Source organism: Schistocerca piceifrons, chromosome 11, assembly GCF_021461385.2.
Source record: "Schistocerca piceifrons isolate TAMUIC-IGC-003096 chromosome 11, iqSchPice1.1, whole genome shotgun sequence".
In the NCBI taxonomy this organism is placed as follows: domain Eukaryota; kingdom Metazoa; phylum Arthropoda; class Insecta; order Orthoptera; family Acrididae; genus Schistocerca; species Schistocerca piceifrons.
Window position 1 is genome coordinate 56,117,772 of NC_060148.1, and position 23,849 is coordinate 56,141,620.

At 38.7% G+C, this 23,849-nt stretch overlaps 1 long non-coding RNA gene across 3 annotated transcripts in view; it reads right to left on the reverse strand.

Annotated features, from left to right (window-relative positions):
• Positions 1-5,348: 5,348 nt before the first annotated feature.
• The window catches only part of LOC124720105, a 28,130-nt gene continuing 9,629 nt past the window's right edge, over positions 5,349-23,849 (reverse strand). For all 3 annotated transcript variants that reach the window (XR_007006065.1, XR_007006067.1, XR_007006066.1), the window contains exons 2-3: positions 13,440-13,630; positions 5,349-6,816 (exon numbers count right to left, since the gene is read on the reverse strand). This is a non-coding gene — a long non-coding RNA (uncharacterized LOC124720105). The remainder of the gene's footprint in view (positions 6,817-13,439; positions 13,631-23,849) is intronic.

Consider the following 23,849-nt stretch of genomic DNA (forward strand, 5'->3'; position numbering starts at 1 on the left):
TACACAGCCTTTTCGATAACTTTTGCAAACACTGATGGCACAGAAATAGGTATAAAATTATCTACATTATCCCTTTCTCCCTTTTTATAAAGCGGCTTTGCTACTGAGTACTTTAATCACTCAGGAAACTGACCATTCCTAAAGGAAAAATTACAAATATGACTAAATACAGGGCTAACATGTGCAGCACAGTACTTTAATATTCTACTAGACACTCCATCATAACCATGAGAGTCCTTAGTCTTCAGTGATTGAATTATTGACTCAATCTCCCTCTTGTCTGCATCACAGAGGAGTATTTCAGACGTCAATCTCGGAAAGGCATTTGCTAAGAAATTTATATGATTTCCTGTAGAACCTAAATTTGTATTTAATTCACCAGCAATGCTCAGAAAATTATTGTTAAATACTGTACATATATCTGACTCATCAGTAACAGAAATATTATTACTGCAAACTGACTTTATATCATCAACCTTGTGCTGCTGACCAGACACTTCCTTCACAACTGACCATATGGCTTTAATTTTATCCTGTGAATTAGCTATTCTATTTGCATACCACATACTTTTTGCCTTGCTAATAATATTTTTAACCACCTTGTAATACTGTTTGTAATGGGCTACTGTAGCTTGATTGTGACTACTTCTAACATTTTGATATAATTCCCGCTTTGTTCTACATGATACCCTTATCCCACTAGTCAGCCAACCGGGCTGTCCATTACTGCTAGTACCCCATTTAGAATGTTCTAATGGAAAGCAGCTCTCAAAGAGCATTAGAAATGTGTTATGGAAAGCATTGTATTTATCATCTATATTATCGGCACTATAAACATCTTGCCACTCTTGTTCCTTGACAAGTTTTGAAAAACTCTCTATTGCTGTTGGATTAACTTTCTTACATAGTTTATAATTAAATATGACATTGGTTGAGTACAAAAACCTTTTAGTGTTAAAATTTGTGCATCTTGGTCTGAAAGGCCATTCACCCTTTTACTAACAGAATGCCCATCTAGTAATGAAGAATGAATAAAAAAATTGTTTATAAGTGTGCTACTGATCCCCTGCACCCTAGTTGGGAAAAACACAGTTTGCATCAGATCATATGAATTTAGGAGATCTACCAACATCCTTTTTCTTGCACAGTCATGTACAAAATTAATATTGAAGTCACCACATATAACTACTTTCTGGTACTTCCTACAAAGTGAATCAAGAACCCTCTCTAGCTTAAGCAAAAATGCTCTGAAGGCAGAGTTAGGGGACGTATAAACAACAGCAATTAGAAGTTTAGTTTCACTAAATTCAACTAATGCTGCACAGCTTTCAAATATCTGTTCAGTGCAGTGTCATGATACGTCTATGTACATAAATGGAATACTGTTTTTTATGTACAGAGCCACTCCCCTACCCTGCAAGGAACTCCTTGAGAAACAGCCAGCTCAGGATTGTACTCTTGTGACAAGAGCTGGCCCACTACCATAATCTGTTTACTATATGCTACTTTCCTGTCTACAGTCCTGGAGTTTTACAAGAAGACATATCACATCTATAATCTGTCCTGTTTGATGTGTATCATAAATGTTGTTCCTTGCCTTTCTCTTGACATCAGTAACTGTCTGAAGTCCCAGTGATTAATCACTTACAGAGAGGCATTTTACATTACTTTGTTCAGTGTACATTTGCTACGTAACATACTGCTGTTTTTGCATAGTCTTTATCACCTTTCCATTTATATGCAGCAGGAAGTTCTCCATTACATATTGTGCAATAAATAGATTCATTGTCACTGTCATTACACAATTTCACAAATTTGTATTCCTTTTGTAGATTAATACTAAAACACACTTTTTTTGCCTATTCCTCAATGATGAGATAAAAAACAACTGAGATAAAATAATAATAAATGCACCAATGACTTACTTGACACATGAAACAGCACAGACATATAGCCCTTGTTGTTTTGCCAAATTACAAAGTGAAAAGTTGTGGCAGAACCTGTAACCATAACTCCCTATTGTTGTATGCATTTGTTCGAAGACTGGATAAGAGAAGCATGCAAGAGAATGTTTAAAAATGTAATTTTACACATATAGGTCCAAAATTTAAAAAAATCCTCACCAGTCAAAAAATTCTCAAACTCCAGACAGCACAAAAAAGGCCTGTTTGGGCTAGTCTTCAGTGTATGATAAGCCTATCCAAAAGTTAGCAAAATTTCCATTCTTTTTTGTGTTTATGTTGACAAATCAATGATTCTCCTGTTTGGTAGGTTGTTTCCTTTACTCCCATATTATTTACATTCTGCCAAAACCTTACATGCTATATTTATTCGTGATACATTTACTCAGTCTTAGCAAACACAACATGTACCAGCATAAATTGCTGCCTTGAACATTATATTTACCTTTTCCAAACTCTTGGCGTGAATGTAACATGAAGTTCTACAGCGATATTGAAGAACAGAGTTCACAGTAAAGAAAAAAAAAAAAAAGAAAAAGAAAAAAAGTGCAGATTATAACTCCATAGTCCTAAATCAAATTACATTCCAATATAAAATTTATTCATTTAATGATTTACACAAGACTTTCATTAATATTAGATTTACATCCCTTTTCTCCTCGGAACAATTTTTCTGATTTTTGCTCCCAGAAATTTGGCAAAAATATCTGTTTCATCATCAACTTCCTGCAGTGTATTAGTGATTGACTCAATTGCAGGACCATATTTATCATTCTGCTCCCTTTTCTTCATTGTGTAGTACCTAGGAGTGGAAGTTTGAAGATCTGCGGTTTGAAGAATTGTGTGTGTAGTTGCTGGGTTTTCATTAACTATAAATATAAAGGGTAGCCAACCAAGGACTCCCTGATTTATAATTAACTAACACAGAAAGGAAAAGAATTGAATGAATGGTAGATTAATTTTGAACACAAAGAATTTTGTACAGAAGTTATGAATAATACTTATAAAAACTGCTAAGGCACTGTATAATGTCCGCTTTTATCAGCATGCATAAATAAATTTATCTTTAGCAAGCAGCCTTTGCAATCACATCACAATCTTTTCAAAATGCTCACTGATCATCATTTGTTAACACATCTTGAAATGTATGGAAGTGAATATTGTTTTATTCGTGTCATAACATACAATTTCTAATCATATGATTAGTGTACAGGAGACAGGTCAAAAAAAATGGATAACTTAACTTAGGCCTAATTGGTACAAAGAATTTTAACATTAATATAAACTTTTATTTTTCTTTCCTCCTTTTTGTGAAGGATAGCTACATTTACACACAAGACTATATGTAAATTTATCCTGCTCAAATGTTCAGTTCATCCTTCATGAACTCCCCAACAGTGTAGTAGCAGCGTTTGACAAGTATATCATATAGCTTTGATTTCAGTGTCTCTAGGTTCATACTCAGAACATTCTTTCCTTTTAGCTTGTTATGAATTTTCGTTGCCATATACTAAGGAGACCGCACATATAGATTTAAGCGATTAGTGGGAAGCATAAAATTGTCTTTGTTTCTCGTGTTATATGTGTGATTGAAACAGTTTTTCTCGAATAACTCTAAATTGCTATGTAGAAAGATGATAATATCGTAGATGTATAAGGAGGGAACTGTTAATAACTGTTGTTTTTCAAATAGTAGGCAACATGATGTCCTTGGATGGGCGGTAGACTGATGACCACAGATGTTAAGTCCCATAGTGCTCAGAGCCATTTGAACCATTTGATGGGCAGTACACATGTTCCTTATTATTCTTTTCTGCAACTTTACTATGCGCAATATATTGCTTGAATTTCCCCAACAAATAATACCATACCTTACAACTGATTGAAAGTAGCTGTGGTATGCAATTTTCCTTGTATTCATGTCTGTTGCACCAGCTAATATTTGCATAGCAAATGCAAAGCTACATAATTTGTTTAGCAGGCAGTCAACATGTTTATTCCAATTTAAATTTTTATCTAAGTTTAACCCTAAAAACTTGACAGAATCCACTTCTTCTATATCCTGATTTTTATGAGTTATTTTAATTTCTTGGGGCTTTGACTGTTTTGTTCTGAACTGGACCATTTGGGTTTTGGGGATGGTCAATCTTAATCCATTCAGTTGGAACCATGTTTCTAGTTTGTTCATTGTGTTTATTATGTAGAGAGGGATGTTTTTGGGCTTCTGGTTTTCAGTTAATGCAGATGTGTCATATGCAAATAAAATCAATGGAGCATTTATATTGTTCGGTGAATCATTTACATAGAACAAAAACAAAATAAGTCTTAGAATCGAGCCTTGAGGGACACCTTGGGCTACTGTTTTCCATTTTGAATAGTAATTTGCTGCATTTGATGAGACAATCACTCTTTGTTTCCAATTTGATGAGTATGAAGTAAACCAATTTAGAACATTACTCTTGTCAAGCTTATAGATGAGCAGTGCGTGATTTACAGAGTCAAAGGCTTTTGTGAGATCACAAAATATTCCTGCTACTTTATTATGGTTGTCAAATGATGTGCTGATCTTGTCGATAAACTTGTTAATTGCATCAGTAGTACTTTTGCCACGCTGGAAACCAAATTGGTTTTCTGTAATAATATCATATTTCTCCATTAAATTTTGAATCTGCATAGCAGCAGCATTTTCAAAGATTTTTGATAGGACTGGAAGGAGGGAGATGGGACGATAATTCCCCATGTCCTCTCTTGATCCTTTTTTGAGCAACAGTTTTACTTCTGCATACTTCAGTACCTCTGGGAAGCTTCCTTGTTCAAAGGATTGGTTTATTACTTTAGATAGTGGGTATCCTATTATTTTACACAAAAATTTAAGGGCTTTTGCTGGTATTCCATCCCAACCTGCAGAATTTTTGTTCTTTAGTTTTAATATAATTTTTTCTACATATACTGTTGAAACTGTTTTGAATTTAAAGAGGCATTCAGAATTATGATTTAGTCCAAAGGGACATACATTGTTCTCATAATCTGCAATATTAACCTCTGGTTTCACTACATTAATGAAGAACTCATTGAAGCATTCTGAAATTCTAGCCGGATTTACAATGATCTCATATTCAAGCTTAATTGTACTAATTCCATGTCTAGAGGCTTTGATATCTAATTCGTGTTTTACAACTGACCACACTGCCTTTGATTTATTCTCATGTTTTAAGAATAATTTATTATTTGTCATTTGCTTTGCTGCTTTGACAACTTTCTTAAATGTACTTTTGTATCATTTAACATATTCAATTTTTTTATTATGTCTTGGTTCCTTATGTAGCTGCCTTTTTTTAGCACTGGAGATTTTTATACCTTTAGTGATCCATTTTAATTTTGTCATTTTATTAAAATAAGTCTTTTGTGGAAACATTTCATTGAAAACACTTAGAGAATCCCCTAGAAATGCTTCAAAATTTGCTGTGCATGAAATATTTTTATCAAAGTGCCATTCTGTCTCCTTGAGCTTATCATGGAATAGAGTCAAAGTTTCTTAGTTGAAGATCCTGTTTACATAAGCTTTTTTAGATGGGGCTTCTCTACCTGGTTGGGGTAGCTCAATGAATAATGCTGAATGATCAGAAATTCCTAGATCTAGACAAAATTTATATCCATCTTCAAATTCATAATTCGTTAAAATATTGTCAATGCATGTAGCTGGCTGAGCATTTTCTCTTGTAGATTCAGAAAATTTGAATTTGAAGCCATATTTTCTTTTTATTAAGGATTCAGTTGCAATGCAAACAGTCCATATTCATCCAGTGTGGTGGGATGGTCCCAGTTGATAATGTATTTCAACGTGTCCCAGAAAAGTAGTCCCAAAAGTCAGACTGAGTGAATATGGAGGCTTTCCATGCCTGTGTCCATAAAAATGAGATAATCCACACAATGACCCTATTCTCAAAGCATTCCTCAAGAAAGTGGAACACCAGTTTGGTCGGATGTGGTCAGGCCGCATTTTGCATGAATCACTCAGTGCACATTGATGCTCTAATGCTTATTGTTTGATGACAAACTTTTCAAAAATTATAATGTTTACTAGCTACTGATTCTTGCATGACGTAAGGGCTCATTGTATGCCTGCTGCATATCACAAGCCTAAACAATAGCTTTAGAAGAATGCAATGGTTTTTCTTCATACAAAAGGGGCTTTTTGGTACCCCAAAATTGCCAGTTTTCTTATTCTCCAACACATTCAGATGGGTGTATCCCTAACCAGTAAACCAGATGCAGCCAGCACCAAATCCTTCACTTATTGTGAGAATTTGGTCTGCAGTAAGCCCTTTATTTCATAGTGGTTACAGATATGACCCGGTGGCTTTGGATTTTGAATAGGAACATATGTGGACCATTTCTCAGTAGTGTATGCATGCTTCAACACTTCAAACCAGCCTCTATAGAAATTGTTTGGGCAAATTTCCTCATATTCTGCTGTATTCTTTCATAAACTATGGTGATATCTTCAGGAGTAACTACAGCTGCCACCGGCCCAACATTTACATGCTGCCTCTCCATTTGAAGTTGATTAACTGATTGCTCTGAACTTTGGAGTATTATTTATAAGTACATTGTTTTGCTATGACAGTTCCATGTTTTGTAACTATTATTTCAAAGCTTGTGTATAAAGTTCTTACTGCTTTCACAATAAACATAATGTCTGTTCTACTATTTTCATGCCATTTAATTCTAATGTTAGCAAGTCCTTTGTTGGACACCTTGTATTACTACTGTTGCTACGCAAACTCTCCACATAATTTGCTACAGACTGCACTTCCAGTTTAGAATAGGTTGGCACTTCATTCCTATCTTCTGTCTGAAACATAAAACAAAGATGTTGATAAAGCATACAGGCTTGACTTTGGGAGGTGTATACTCAAATTATTCACTTAAAATTGCAATGGACAGAAAATAAAACCTTACAACAGTAAACTTCAGTTAGTCAAAGCTGACTATTTGGCTAATCACAACTGTCATTTCTTCGGCACTCTATAATTTAGTACATTACAACAATAGTGCCGCAAGCAATAAGTGGAAAATGGGTATAGACACATTTATGCTACCTGAAACGTTCCAAAACGATTAAAGAGAAGTGAAATAAGGCCCCTACATAAACAACAGTTCACTGTATTAGTGCAGCATCACCAAGCAGTAGCACTTCACTACCTAGCTGCTGATGCATAATATGACACACACTAATTTCTAAAACTTGCTGGTAGATTAAAACTGTGTGGCCAACTGAGACTTGAACTCGGGGCCTTTGCCTTTCACGGGCAAGTTTCACATCAGTACACACTCCATTGTAGAGTGAAAATCTCATTCTGGAAACATCCCGAGGCTGTGGCTAAGCCATGTCTTCACAGTATCCCTTCTTCCAGGAGTGCTAGTTTTGCAAGGTTCACAGGAGAGCTTCTGTGAAGTTTGGCAGGTAGGAGATGAGATACTGGCAGAACTAAAGCTGTGAGGATGAGGTATAAGTCGTCCTTGGGTAGCTCATTTGGTGGAGGACTTGCCTGCGAAAGGCAAAGGTCCCGAGTTTGACTCTCGGCCCAGAACAGAGTTTTAATCTGTCAGGAAGTTTCATATCAGCGCACAGTCTGCTGCAGAGTGAAAATCTCATATTGCACATCTAGATGTAAAAAACTGTTGTGCTGAACAACAAGTTTTCCTTGGCTAGACAAAGATGGTGTCGACAAATGTGAACTGGTACAGTTTGTGCCGGTGCACTTCACAACTGGCTGTGTAAAACTGCTTGAATAGTTTTTCTTCCCATTCACATGTTTGCACTTATAGGCCGAACACTTAACTCCTGAATAATATCCATATAAACGTTTAATGATGTATGCAATGTAAAGGAAATGTGCAAACAGGAACACACACACACACACACACACACACACACACACACACACACACACACACACCAGTTTTCTCAGCTTCAATCCATAAAGCAAATTGTGGCCAAGTGCCTTGAATGTCAATGGAGTTGTTTTAGCTTTTTGTGAACATAGTGCTCAACCAAATATTCCATTTTATGCAAAATTGCAGAATTTTGCCCTACATACTGCATCATTAACAGACAAATCTAAGAACTTTGCATGCCTTCTCTTTTCTTGTTGGTATGAATGTTGAACACATTTTGCTCATTTAAAAATTCTACACAACACTCCTTTGGACTGCATAGCTGTGGGTGAAAGATTTTCACCTTTCAACACACCCCAGTTACAATTTAACTGGGAGAGCTTTTTATAATAGTTTGCAAGTTGTACAAACATTCCTTTCCTTTCATCACATCTGTCAAAACATGTAATTCATCTCATGTCGTAAGTGGCCTTGATGCTCTTTCTAGCACTACCAAAAGAAGAGATGACCTGCCAGTAACTTGGTTGGCGTTCTTCCATCTCATTTGTCCACATTCAGATGTGTGTTTAGAACATCTGACATGCTCAGAATTGGTCTGCATGTTTGGAAGTACTCCTCGACATGCATTTTTCTCACTCTGATATCAGAAACTCAGTTCAGCCAATGTTGACATCCGAATTCCTGCTCTGTGTGACAATAGTTTAAGTATGTGTTCTCTCCCACTCAAATTTGCAGATTGTCCTCTGGTAACTCTTCACCCGAATAACAACTATTCTGCATCTGTTTGTCATACAAATGCTTATCAAGCATTCTAAATTAATACTGAGGAAATCTTTTCCCCTTTTCTTTGTTCTAAATTTTCACACCCCATATACTGTACATGTATAACAGAGAAATGCACCACTATTACAGAACGGCATATTATGTCATGGTATTGAATTTTATAAAGAATTACGTAAAACAAGTAAACAAATGGAAGTAAACAGTTTCAAATTGATTGTGAAGGATTACCTGTCAAGCAAAACTTCACTTGAGTATGTAGAAACACAGAACTGTAGTGCCAGTTTTGACTGCATTAGTAGAGTGTACAAATAAACAAAATATTGTGTAGTATCATTTCTTGCTAAGAATGACTTGTAAAAGTTCAAGAAATGTTTATAGTACTTAAGAAATGGGCCAATATATTTTTATACTGTGCAGTTATAGATACACAGCACCAATAAATTAATTAATTAATTAATGGTCCTACACCACACAATATACCCTTTGTTTTTTTTAATTTTTTTTTAATTGCAAGCTCTCTAACAATGTACACAGGCAGTAATTTCAGTTTATTGTAGTCTCACAGTGGGAGCAGCTTGGAATTTTTCACTTTTTAAATCACTAGCAGAGGTGAAGCAAGCAATAATAGAAAAAGAAGTAAAAAGAATTGCAAATACTGATGTTTGACCCTAAGGCCTTTTGCACCCTTAAACTGTTGCTTACTCTCCAAGCTTGCAACACTCACAAAAACAAAAATAGTTATTCATAAGGTAAAGAGCATTACACATTCATTCATTCATTCATTTCTCATGTTCCCTAGACCCCACCAATGAGAATCCTCAGGGATGTGTAATGAATAAAGGTGTACATTAATATGAGACAAACAAAGCACAGAAATTCCATCTCTGTTACAAAAAATGGCTCTGCGTACTATGGGACTCAACTTCTGAGGTCATTAGTCCCCTAGAAGTTAGAACTAGTTAAACCTACCTAACCTAAGGACATCACACACATCCATGCACGAGGGCGGATTTAAACCTGCGACCGTAGTGGTCTCGTGGTGCCAGACTGCAACGCCTAGAACCACACGGCCACTTCGGCTAGCCATCTCTGTTACATATTGAGAACTATCACTCCACTGCTCAATGCTATTCCACCTTATGTCATTTACATACTTAGTTATATTACATGACTGCTGTTTATCCACAATTAGTAGTGTAGTATTCACTTAATTACTGTTCTCTCTTTCAAAGAAAATATTTTTACATCTATAAATACTGAGTCCTGTTTAAAGTGCTTTGTTACTTGTTACAGAGTTTCATAAGAAACACTATTATCTACCATGCACATAAGAGAAATTTAGATCCCCCAATTATGAAAGCCCAGATAATTTGCAGAAACAGTGAGTAATGAGATGTGTTTTTAATTATTTTTTAAATTGGTAGGGATCCCAAATTTTTGGCTTTATGTTAGATGGGAGCCTGCTGAGTATCTTATCACCAGCATACATAGCTCTATTCTCCACCCTGGACAACAAAGCAATGTCTGGTTGAGAATTATTTTCATGTCTTGTATTCTTAATGTGAATATCACAGTTCAGTTGAACCTGATTTTCTTTATCAACAACAAAAAATGTTAAGAAGTAAATGTATAAGAATTCCAAGCTCCTTAAAAATACCCGTCTAAGATATACAGTTATCTGCTTTACACAATATTCTTACTGCTCAGTTCTGCTGAACTTTATTTACTTTAATTGCACTGCCACAGAGGAAATCCCATAAGGCAGCAGGGTTAGAAATCATGCAAAATAAACCACTGCTCTTGTTTTTAGGTCAACACAATAGGAGATGCATCTATTGGGATAGCATATTCAAACAGAGCTTCTTCATTAACTTATGTATGACCATTAATGTCTACTTGTGTTGTTAAAAAGTAATTAATGCTTGCTTGAAATTCCATAATACGAGTTTGTGTGAGGTTAGGACTTAAACCGTTAGCTGCAAAAAACTTGTATGCATATTAAGCTCTCATCTAAGATATGACTGCCAGGACTCAGTTTGGACTCTCAGTTAGTATGCTCCTTTCATCAGCAAATATTACAGTTTTTGAACTGACCCTTATAGTCAATGGAAGATCATTTATATAGATTACAAAAAAGAGTGGATCATGTAATGATCCTTGTGACAATCCACATGTTATGTTCATCCATTCTGAAGCTATTTTCATACCTGAGGCAGAGCCTATTAGTGCAACTCTCAACTTACTGTTAAGGAGTTAAGATTGCCTCTGTGTAAGGGGGATGCTGTTAATGGCATTTAACATTTTAGTTTGATAGTTGAGTTTTACAAGATGGCAATGATTGGACTAGGTGTAAACTGCTCTGATAAAAGTTAAGTAAAATTTGGTAATAGTTGTAATGTGCATTAAAAAAAAGTTAGGAAAGGTATCCAGGTTAATAGTTGTAAATAGAGGTTTCACAAAAATTGTAGCAGAACAAATATGATATTGGTAACGGTGGCCTACTCATAATCATATGCTGCTTGTGTAACAAACACATGTAAAAAAAAAGAACACCATTATCATATGAGACAAGGCCTCAATAATTCAAGCACTGCAAAAATGATGAAGTATCACAAATAAAAATATAAAATAGTTTAAAAGTGGACAAAAGTAATAGTTTTGAAACATTTAGCTCATGTGTAACAGAGCAATACTATACATTGAAAAAAAAAAAAAGAAAAAATAAAAAAGTACAATTTAGAAAAAAAATTGCGTAGCAATAGCAGATGAGGAACGATATTTTACACATATCTGAAATGAATCCAATAAAAAGTTTGTACTTGGGAATGTAGAAGATAGCACCAATGTGTTAAGACTCATGTGTAAAAGTGAGCCTTCGAAAACAAATACACAATCTGCAAAGAACAATTCTGCAGTCACCCAAAAATGAATACAAGTCAAAATATTCAAGTCAAAATATTCAGAGACAAGCATGCAATGTTTCAAACTTTGTATCAAAGTCTGCTAAAGAGATGTCAGGTGTTGTTAAGCATGGGGTAAAATTCAGAAATGTGATAAGGACTGTAGAAAAAGAATGTGTCAATTCTGTTGTAAACTTTCTTGATGACAACAGTTATGAAAAGGCTAGTTTTGCAATGCACGTGCAATAACTGATTGGATCTAGTAAGAAGAGAATAACATCAGATATAAACAAAGCTGTTGATGAAATAGTGTGCTAGAGCAGCTGTAAAAACAAACAAGCCATTACGTTAAATGCTCACATACAGAGAAAATAGAGAAATGGGCTAACACGCAGAGCAAGTGTTCGACTCACCTTTACCTTGCAACCAAACTACAGGTTCTTCCATTTATCTGACCATTGTACATGTGGTGCAGTAGATGGTGAGCAACAGCAAGGAGGAGATGTGCAACATAAATGAAAGTAGATAGGCTTGTTGCTACATCTGAAAGATGATGTCTGTTCCGATTTAGGGACAGTCACATAGGAGTGATGCTAGTAGCACCAGCTTGCTTTAAATACACGCTATAATGGTCCCGAGCTTTAATTACCTATGAGATTGAACATGGTGAAATGATGTTAGTCAAGAATGCCTTTAAAGTGACAAAGATGCCACCATTAACACCTTACTGTGTCTGAACAAGGTCATTTAATAGGGCTATGGGAAGCTACATGGTAGTCTACATTGATGCAGAAAGACTCGACAGGAATGTAGCCACTGTACATTATTGCTGGCAGCAGTGGCCACGAGAACGTACAGTCGCAAGAAGATGGGCTGCTGATGGCCACACAGCACTACCGAGAGGGAAGACCGTCACGTTTGGCGTACGGCTCTAGAGCATTGTACTGCATTTGCAATAGCAATATGAGCAGCAGTTGGCACCACAGTGACACAGTGGACTGTTACAAATCAGTTACTTTGAGGACAGCTCCGAGCCAGACGTCCTGTAGCATGGATTCCACTGATCCCAAACCGACAGACACCATTTGCGACTGCAGTGGTGTCAAGTGAGAGCTCATTGGAGGACAGGGTTGAGGTATGTTGTGTCTTCTGATGAAAGCTGCCTCTGCCTCGGTGCCGTGACGGCTGTGTGTCGGTTAGGAGGAGGGCAGTCGAGGGCCTGCAACCAGCCTGTCTGTGTGTTAGACACACTGGACCTACACTTGGAGTTACGGTCTGGGGTGTGATTTTCTATGACAGCAGGAGCACTCTCCTGGTTATCCCATGCACCCTAACTGCAAATCTGTAAGTCAGTTTGGTGATTCGACCTGTAATGCTGCCTTTCGTGAACAGAAATCCAGGTTTTTTTCCCAACAGCATAATGCTCACCCACATGTCACTGTTGTAACCGAACGTGCTCTACACAGTGTCAATGTGTTACCTGAGTCAGCTTGATAACCAGATCTGCCTCCAATTGAACCCAAGTGGGACGTCACTGGATGACAACTTGAGCCTCATCCACTAACAGTATTAACCATCACTGTATCGACCAGGTGTGTCAGGCATAGAACTCTGTCCCACAACTTGGCATCCACCAACAGTAAAACACAGTACATACACATTTGCATGCTTGCATTCAAAGTTCTGGTGGTTACACCGCTTATTAATTCACCAGCATTTCATATCTGCAATGGTATCTCGCACTTACGTAACCTGTAACCTTGCAATGTTACCTACTTAAAAATATTATCTAGCCAAATCTATTCCTACAATTTTTAATTACTTTACATTAATTATTTTTGGTGTTGTGATTTTTTTCTTTGCAAGTGTATATGTAAATAAATTTTGTACTTACCTATATAATGCACTGAGATGCTGGAAGTACATGCCATTTTTTTTCCACACATTCCTCACATCTACTGAAGAAATTATTTGTCACACAATGTACTTCTCTTTGAGAAAGTGAATGAACTGACTCATGGATATTATCCTTGAGTTCCTGTAACGTGTGTGGGTTTGTTGTACTACTTTGGCCTTTAGTGCTCCCTACAAATAAAAATTTCATAGGGTTAAATTGGGACTTCAACTGCGCCAGATATTGTTGTTAAAATACTTTGTGAATTGTATGCAAAGAAAAATTTGCCATATGAGCCTCTACTGCACCTTGTCGAAAAAATACAATGCTTCATTCTCTTTAACTCTATTCATTAAAATTGGTTAAAAAAGTCTTGCACATTCCTTTCACTGTTAACTGTGTCATTAAAATCATTGGGCCCATTATTCTGTCACCTCTAACTATGCACCACACTATTTTCTGACCATGAATGGGTTCCTCATGAAGCAGAATAGCTGTGACAGTGTTCCAACATTGACAGTTTTGAGGGCTAACATGCTCGCATAAATTGAGTCGTGCCTCATCTGAAAACAGAATGAGGTATCAACTCACTTCACTGTCAGGCACATGTTTCAAAACCCACTTGCAAATATTAACACAGCCAGATCACCATGTTTACCGTATTTACTCGAATCTAAGCCGCACTTTTTTCCGGTTTTTGTATCCAAAAAAACCGCATGCGGCTTAAAATCGAGTGCAAAGTAAGCGGAAGTTCTGAAAAATATTCGTAGGTGCCGCCACAACTAACTTCTGCCATCGAATATATGTAGCGCTACACAGGCATGCTTTGCTGTCACAAAGATAAATACTGGTGCCAAAACCTCAGCGGCGGTAAATAAATTAAACCAAAAAAGGTGTAAGACGAGCTTTTTACTCCTCCCCGAGTTTCGACCACTGTATTTTCATACATTATCCAACAAAGTAAATACAAATTCAGTGTTGTTCATCTTCGAATGTAGCAGCATTTCAATGTACTACAAAAATCCGACTGGCAAGACTATTTGGGATGTTTGTCAATATGGCCAACTCTACGTTCTGAATTTTTTCCTACCTGTGAGAAGAGATGGTTGCTAATAGGAACTTTTATGAATTGCGAATCACATGCAGTATTCTCTTCAACATAAGAATAATACGAATATAAACAATTTGCCAAGTATTCTTTCATGTTTGCTGCTATCTCATTTAAATCCTGTCTGCCTAATAACCTACAAAACTAGTGTGAGACAGCAGCAAATGCGGAAGAATATACATATCATGTCATGTTTATATTCGTATTATTCTTATGCCTAATAGTGATACAATCAGAAATGAAGCGTGGCAATTGACTGGATTTTAAAACCTAAGATGACTCTAATTTCTGTGCAGAATGTAATGTACAAAAGAGGCATCTGCAAAGATTTTTAAATGGAGAAAAATTTTAGCTAAACTCTCATTCAGAACATCTATCATACGCAGTCTATTGTTTGGTTCTTGTTGATCATTATCAAAGAAAGCAGCAGTGTAAGTAACAACAAATAGCAGTCTCTTGCCATTGTTTCGCTAATGAGACAATTCCTCTCTTTTTTTTTTATTGTAGGCGTTGGTAACGCACACAAAAGCAAGCCATGCCACGAGCGGCGACAGGTCGTAAACACTTATTATCAGAATGCGACAAACAATGCACGACACAATACAATTTTCAGCCTAGAGTCACGTAAACACCTATAACAAAGAGAACGGCACTTATCAGATCAAAGAAAAATAAGCAATCGATTCAAACCAGATGAAGCACGCTTGACGCATAGCAATGGCTACCTGCTAAAGCTTAACTGCCAAGCTTAAGACTCGAACCAAACTACTGTAGCTGTATCTTCATTTATCCTACCTAAATTGTGTCTCATATTACAATAGCCCAACTTTGTTTCGATTTGGAGGTGCTGCCTAAAACTTTTCTCTCCCCTTGAATTTCGAGTCTCAAATTTCAGGTGCGGCTTAGATTCGGGAAAATTTTTTTTCCTTGATTTCAAGTCTCATTTTTCAGGTGCGGCTTAGATTCAAGTAAATACGGTAAATTCTTCCACTACTGTTTCTTTATATGACTTTAGCCCATATAGCTTAGTAGTTCTTTGTACAGAAGTACATGAAATTTGTGTTCAATGTGAAAGATGTCCAAAAAGACTTTTTAAGGATATTGTCCAAGTGATATGCAATGCCATCAAGATGAGCTTCTGCACTTCTTGTCATGAGCACTTCCCATTTCCGAAATTTTTTCACTAACTTGTGAGTTGCATCATAACTTGGAATTCGAGCATTTAAAAACTTCTGGACAACACGAGTGGGCTCTGGATGCACATACAAATTATAAATGATCACTCATTGTGCACTGGAGTATTTCGGCATTGCCATTGCTGCATTTGCAGATTCACTGTTATACTCGTGATGTTTGTTTTACTGTTCAAATGGCACTGGCTGGAAAGGCGCTTACTGCGGCACTAACGGGGAGACACAGGATACACTCGACAGGCCTGCATGGCTCCAGTGGCTGGTAAAGTCAGCCATGTGTGTGCGGTCATTAGATAAATGGAACTCCTTGTAGTTTTAAAAATGCTTTACCTGATAGTGTATGGAGTGGTAATTTTATTGTGTATTTGAACATTGAAGGTAGGTCTGAAGTAATGGCTAGCAAGCTTTATGATATGCAAATTCATTTAGAAACTATGAAACTATCAGTAAAGGTAATATTTCTAAATGAACAGTGGCTTAAAATTAAAAATATCCACTTCCTCAATAAACTTACAGGCTATGAACTGGCTACCGATTTATATAGAGCTGCTGGGTATGGAAGCTCTTGCGTACTAGTTCAGTCCTCGGTAGACTATGAAATCAGAGAGTGTTTTAACCATCGAAGTGGAGGAATTACATTGAAAGTGGTTGCACGGCAGTTACGAACATATAATATATTAATTGTCAGTATGCATCACATCCCTGGGTACCACACAAGCTTGGTATTCTAAGAGAAATTTGAAACATTGTTATATAAAATAAAAACTGGAAAAATGTGTGACAAATAGTTACATTTGCTGACTTCAACACAGATGCAAGTACTGATGGCAAATTCATTTCACATTAATTTATTTCACATTGAGAAGCAGATAGACACTAATGGTCTAATCTGAATTTTCACCAGTACACAAGTGGGAAATCAGAAAGGTGGAACGAGTATATAGAGGGTCTATACAGGGGCGATGTACTTGAGGACAATATTATGGGAGATATGATACTGCGTGAAGAGTTTGACAGAGCATTGAAAGACCTGGGTCGAAACAAGGCCCCGGGAGTAGACAATGTTCCATTGAACTACTGACAGCCTTGGGAGAGCCTGTCCTGACAAAACTCTACCATCTGGTGAGCAAGATGTATGAGACAGGCGAAATACACTCAGACTTCAAGAAGAATATAATAATTCCAATCCCAAAGAAAGCAGGTGTTGACAGAAGTGAAAATTACCGAACTATCAGCTTTAATAAGTCACGGCTGCAAAATACTAATGTGAATTCTTTACAGACAAATGGAAAAACTGGTAGAAACTGGTCTCAGGGAAGATCAGTTTGGATTCCATAGAAATATTGGAACATGTGAGGCAATACCGACCCTACGACTTATCTTAGAAGCTAGATTAAGGAAAGGCAAACCTACGTTTCTAGCATTTGTAGACTTAGAGAATGCTTTTGACAATGTTGACTGGAATACTCTTTCAAATTCTGAAGGTGGCAGGGGTAGAATATAGGAAGTGAAAGGCTATTTACAATTTGTACAGAAACCAAATGGCAGTTATCAGAATCGAGGGGCATGAAAGGGAAGCAGTGGTTGGGAAGGGAGTGAGACAGGGTTGTAGGCTCTACCCGATGTTATTCAATCTGTATATTGAGCAAGCAATAAAGGAAACAAAAAAAAAGTTCGGAGCAGGTATTAAAATCCATGGAGAAGAAATAAAAACTTTGAGGTTCGTCGATGACATTGTAATTCTGTCAGAGACAGCAAAGGACATTGAAGAGCAGTTGAATGGAATTGACAGTGTCTTGAAAGGAGGATACAAGGTGAACATCAACAAAAGCAAAATGAGGATAGTGGAATGTAGTCAAATTAAGTCGGTGATGCTGAGGGAATTAGATTAAGAAATGAGACACTTAAAGTAGTAAAGGAGTTTTGCTATTTGGGGAGCAAAATAACTGATGATGGTCGAATTGGAGAGGATATAAAATGTAGACTGGCAATGGCAAGGAAAGCATTTCTGAAGAAGAGAAATTTGTTAACATCGAGTATAGATTTAAGTGTCAGGAAGGCGTTTCTGAAAGTATTTGTATGGAGTGTAGCCATGTATGGAAGTGAAACATGGACGATAAATAGTTGAGACAAGAAGAGAATAGAAGCTTTCGAAATATGGTGCTACAGAAGAATGCTGAAGATTAGATTGGTAGATCACATAACTAATTAGGAGGTGTTGAATAGGATTGGGGAGAAGAGAAGTTTGTGGCACAACTTGATTAGAAGAAGGGACTGGTTGGTAGGACATGTTCTGAGGCATCAGGGGATTACCAATTTAGTATTGGAGGGCAGCGTGGAGGGTAAAAATCATAGAGGGAGACCAAGAGATGAATACACCAAGCAGATTCAGAAGGATGTAGGTTGCAGTAGGTACTGGGAGATGAAGAAGCTTGCACAGGATACAGTAGCATGGAGAGCTGCATCAAACAAATCTCAGGACTGAAGACAACAACAACAACAACAACGCAAGTGTTACAGTAAACGCTTCTACATTTACTGATAATGTTGTAAGCAGTTATCATTGCAATGTGAAAGGAATGGAGTTCTACATGTAGGAGTATCAGACCATGCAGAGCAATTTGTATCACTATCAAAATTAAATTCAGACTGCACAAAAAAAATATGTAGGAACTTCAGGCAAGAAAATGTTGAGGTAATTACAAAACTAAGATCCCCATGTGGTCGATTAGGAAACATGTTTCTACAGGTAACAATTACAATAACTTCTTAACTGAATAAATGAGAATATTCAATCATAAAAGTATATTTGACCAAGTACTGGATAATTATGTACCCAGTAGAACTATTCCTAATGGGAGGGACCCATGGTATACAGGTACAGTAGAGAAACTTCTAAAGAAACAGAGATTGCTGCATAATAGGTGTACAACAAAGCAAATGATCATAGATAAACAGGTGCCAAATTAAACACATTTGGCCTCCAAGAGAGCAATGTGTGAAGCCTTAAGTAAGTGCTACAGCAGAACATTGTCGAACAATATTTATTCTGGTTATACGTAAAGAATGTTAGTGTCACCACACTTAGGGTACAGAAACTAGCAAAAGAGACGGAAAGCAAGACTGAGGGTAACAAAGCAAAAACTAAAATGCTTAACTCTGTTTTCAAATGTTCCTTTACAAAGGGAAACCCAGGAGAATTGCACCAGTTTAATACTCATACTGTTGAAATGAGGTATGTATTAGCATCCTCTCTGGGGGACACCACCATGGCGAAGCACTGTCCGTGCGGATGGAGAGGCTTGCGTATCTGCGTGAAGCTGAGGGCTATGCTGAAGGTAGAAGACCTACTGCTGCTGGAAAGCCCTCAGCCGATGGATCAGACTAAGAGTATCCCACAACATCCCTTCTGCCCTATCCACTCCTAGTCCTACCCAACTCCCTGACCCAACCCAAGGTGTGATGCGATCCGTGCCGAGGGGTGCATGGCACATGAGAAGATGTGTCGCAAAAGTAGCTTCAGGGATACCGAGCAACCTCCCTGAGTAAGTAGCCTTACACCGCAGGGGGGGGGGGGGGGGGGTATATGTGATGTGGACCTTGTAGATCCCCAAATCTCGGAGAACCAATACGGACACGATTAAAGAAAATATAGAAAAACAAATTGAGGGGTAAAATGAGACCTCAGATATCCAAACATCGGGGTCAGTACTGATGGAAGGCATTCCCATTACTGAATCACGGTCTAGACCTGAGCCAGAAGTGGGAACTGTAACCGAGGAGCTAGATCAGAACAAAGGCTTGTCTGGGGCTCAGAGGAGGAAACTACTCAGGGAACAGTGGGAAAAGGAAGGGAAAGAATGGCTTCCTAAAGACAAGTGGAGGGAATTAAAGGGACTTGTACCTAAAACCTACAGGAAAAAAACTGTCTCAGGTTGAAGGTGATAAGCAGACCCACACTAGGTCAAAGACAGGTAGCCAGCGGATAAGGAGGAATCGGAGACTCCCTCCTCCCTGGATAAGAGAGTCCAGAAAAAACTGAGGCAAGAAATAGGGAAACAGACCTATAGCACTGCACTCTCGCTTTTTAGGGTGGCAGTTATCCAGGAAGGCTGTCCACTGGTGGCCCTCACCTCACAGCAGCAGGAATTGGTCCAGATGGCCCTCTTTGAAAAGATTGGGGAGGGGCAGGAGGGGGGGGGGGGGGGGGCGCTGGCCCAAGACCCAACTTCAGGAGGGTCTATCTAGATCATGGTGCCCTTATCTTTGTCTGTGAGGGGGTACACACGGTGGAATGGCTTAAGGAAAAGGTGCTCATGATATCCCAATGGAAAGATGCAAAGCTGCTGGTTAAGATGGCAGTGGAGCTTCTTAAGACTGCAAAGATACCAATATGGGAACCAAAGATCCTTAAGGAAGTCTCTCCTAAGACATAGTTTGGGAAAATAGGGGCCCAGAACCCAAAAGTACTGACTGCAGATTGGTCAACCAGAAGGCTGCACTGAAAGGATGAACCCTGGTAGAGGAGGTCGGAGGGAAGTCCCTCAAGGTGATGCAGGAGCAGGACCTGAAATTGTTTTTAGTGTTCTCGCAGGTCACTGTCAGGCTTCTCAAAGACCTCAAAGATGGAAGCAAGATGGAGACTGGAGGTGCTGCAGATTAATCTGCAGCACGGTAAAAGGGGCCTCTGCATCCCTGAGTCACCGCCTGAGAAGGCAGGAAGTGGACATGGCCCTGATACGAGAACCCTATTTGGATAATGGTGGTGTATCGGGCCTCAGTGGCACTGGAGGTAAGCTGATCTATGCTAGAAATCTAAGAAACTCCAGAACAAGCATTTATGTAAGAAATGGAATTTCTTTCACGACAGTGATGGATTTGTGCTCTAGGGATTTAGTGACCATTAAAATGCTTCAGTATGAGGAAGGCATCATGAGGGAAATTGTTTTGGTATCAGCATACCTCCCTTATGAAGACAGCTCTCCTCCTCTCTTGGAGGAGAGGAGACTGGTAGAGACTTTTCCATCAGCAAGGTGACCAACTGCTGGTGGGATGTGACACCAGTGCCCACAACCTAGTGTGAGGCAGCAAGGACACCAACTGTAGAGGTGAGTACCTTCTTGCACTCCTTTCAGCTAACAACTTAGAGGTCCTGAATAGCGGCAATGAACCCACATTCAAGAATGGCAGAAGGGAAGAAGTAATTGACACAACCTTTACTTCCATGATGATGGACAGCTATGTCAAACAATGGCATGTGGTGCTGGAGTCATCCACATCAGACCACATATACATTAAACTCAAGGATGAAATGGGAATCAGACAGACCATGACCTATAGGAATCCCAGGAAAGCAGACTGGGATACATATAGGAGGGACCTTGATTTAGAATTATTTGAAATTAAAACCTTGATAAGCAATCCAGCAGAAATGGAGGAAGTAGCAAATGCTGTTACCTCTGCCGTAGTGACCTCATATCGGGACAACTTCACAATCACCAAGAAGTGCACAAATAGGAGTGTGCCTTGGTGGAATAACAACTTAGAAATGCAAAGAAAACAGATACTTATACTATTTAATATTGTAAGAAGTAAAGGACAATGGGCTAAATATCATGATGCCCTTGTCAATACAATCTTGCAATCAGACAAGCAATGGAGGCATCTTGGAAGGCATTCTGTGAGGAAATGTAGAGCATGTCTGCACAAGCAAGACTGCACAAGATTGTCACTAGGGTACCAACCAATCCAGGAGTTACATTGAGGAAGGAGGATGGGGAATATACAAAGACAACACATGAGACACTGGAACTGCTCCTCAAAACTCACTTTCCTTAATATGCTCTGCCAGACAACACAGTCCAGAATGTGATCCTGGAGAGACAACGGTCCTTAGGCACTCGAAGAGAGGACTGCAAATTTGCCAAGGAGTGTGTGTGAACTTTAATAAAATCAATTGGGTGGTGGGAACATTCCAACCATCCAAGTCACGTGACCCAGATGGAATTTTTCCAGCTCATATGAGTCCTATGCAGGCTATTCAGGGTTAGCCTGGCAGTAGGAATCATTCCCAGTGCTTGGAGGGCAGTGAAGGTGGTCTTCATTCCAAAGCCAGGGGGAACTGATCATACCCCAAGGCTAAGGATACGAGACCAATCAGTCTGTCCTCCTCCATTCTCAAAACTGTGGAAAAACTGGTTAATGTATGTGTTGGGGAGAGGAGGCTAAGTAGGGCCCCGTTCCATTCAAACCAGTGCGCATATCAACCAGGTAAATAATGTGAGACAGCTCTCCACCAACTCATTGGAAGGTGGAGAAAGCACTTCAGTTCCAAGAACTAGCCCTCTGCATCTTCCTGGATATCGAGGGGCCTTCAGTAACACGACCTTCAATTCCATGGTAAGGGCAGCAGAGGTGCCTGACCTGGGGACCACTATATGCGGGTGGACCAGGGCCATGCTTAGTGGAAGGAAGGTAGAGGCTACCATGATGAACGAAAAGATGGTAATTAACAACACTATAGCCTGCCCACGAGGAGGAGTTTTGTCCCCTCTATTGTGGAATCTAGTGGTGAACGAACTCATTATGGATTTAAATTCAAGACTGCGTCTGCCGAGGATATGCAGATAACTTTGTCGTAGTAATACTTGGCAAATTTTCTGATACAGTTAGAAATATAGCACACGAAAGTTAGAGCGCTGTTAAAAATTAGTGCATTAAACAGGATCTGCAGATTAATCCTAAGACTGTTGAGGTTCCATTTACAAAGAGACATATTCAACACTCAAGTTGGAATCTAAAGCTCTTCAATGAAACTCTACCTGTGAAGGGGATAGTGAAATATCCAGGAGTAACCTTAGATGAGAAGTTAACATGGACTCCTCACATTAACAGTATCTGCTCCAAGGCAAAAAGTACTCTAGTGCGTACTGCAAGGGCTTTGTGGCAAAAACTGGGGCCTAAGCCCCAGGGGTATGCACTGGATATACACCACAGCGATCAGACCTAGGATTTCCTACAGGGCTGTAGTGTGGTGGAAGAAGGTACAACAGGGGGTTGCAGCTAAGGGGCTTGCTAAGGTGCAGACAACTATACAATAACTCCCATCTGCTTTGACAAGCCTTAATATATAATAATTGCAAGCAGGGAGCAGTGGGAAAAAACAGTTAGACATCGTACGGGTGACATCATTTGGTTCACTGATGGGTCAAAAACAGACCAAGGCATTGGGCAGGGGTGTACGGGGTTCAACCAAGACTGGAGGGCATCATCTCTCTAGGAAAACTGGCCTCTGTATTCCACACTGAAATTACTGCAATATGGGCATGTGTGGAGGAGAATATGTGTAGGTGCTACAAGGACCATAGCATCCACATCTCTTCAGACAGCTAGGAAGCTCTGAAATCATTAGCAGCTCCTGCAATAAGATCTAAGATTGTTGCAGATTGCCACAGGGCTCTGGTGGAGCTAGGGGGAAGCAAAAGGGTAAACCTAGTGAGGGTTCCTGGCCACTCAGGGATCTGTGTCAACGAACAAGCCGACAGACTGGATAGGATGGGGGCAACATAACCATTTACTGGACTGGAACCTGCCCTGACAATCACCAAGGCTATGATTAAATTAGAACTATGGAACTGGCTTAGGAAACATCACATAAGATATTGGACCAAGGTCCATAAATAAAAACATGGTAGTTTAATAATGCCCATGCCATGTTTTATTAGAAGCTCGGTAATCCTGGGATTGAACAGGAAAGAGATAAAACTCATGACTGGACTGATGACTGGCCATGGGACTAAAAAAAACACCTACACACACAATGAGTATAATGGAAGAGGACAATAAAAGTAGGATCTATGATGAGGGTGATGAAACTGCATCACACCTAACCTATGGATGCATGGCACTTGAGAGTAATAGATACAGAATCTTCATCACAATTACACCTCAAGAAATTGTGTCTAACAAAAAACTGATAGAGGGACTCCTTGCACTATTTAAGGGCACTAGTTGGCTTTACTAGATAGATAGATAGATAGGGCGCGATACCACACAATAAACTTATTTTCGATGCAGGCAGTGGTGGGTTAGACCTAAACTATTTTAGCT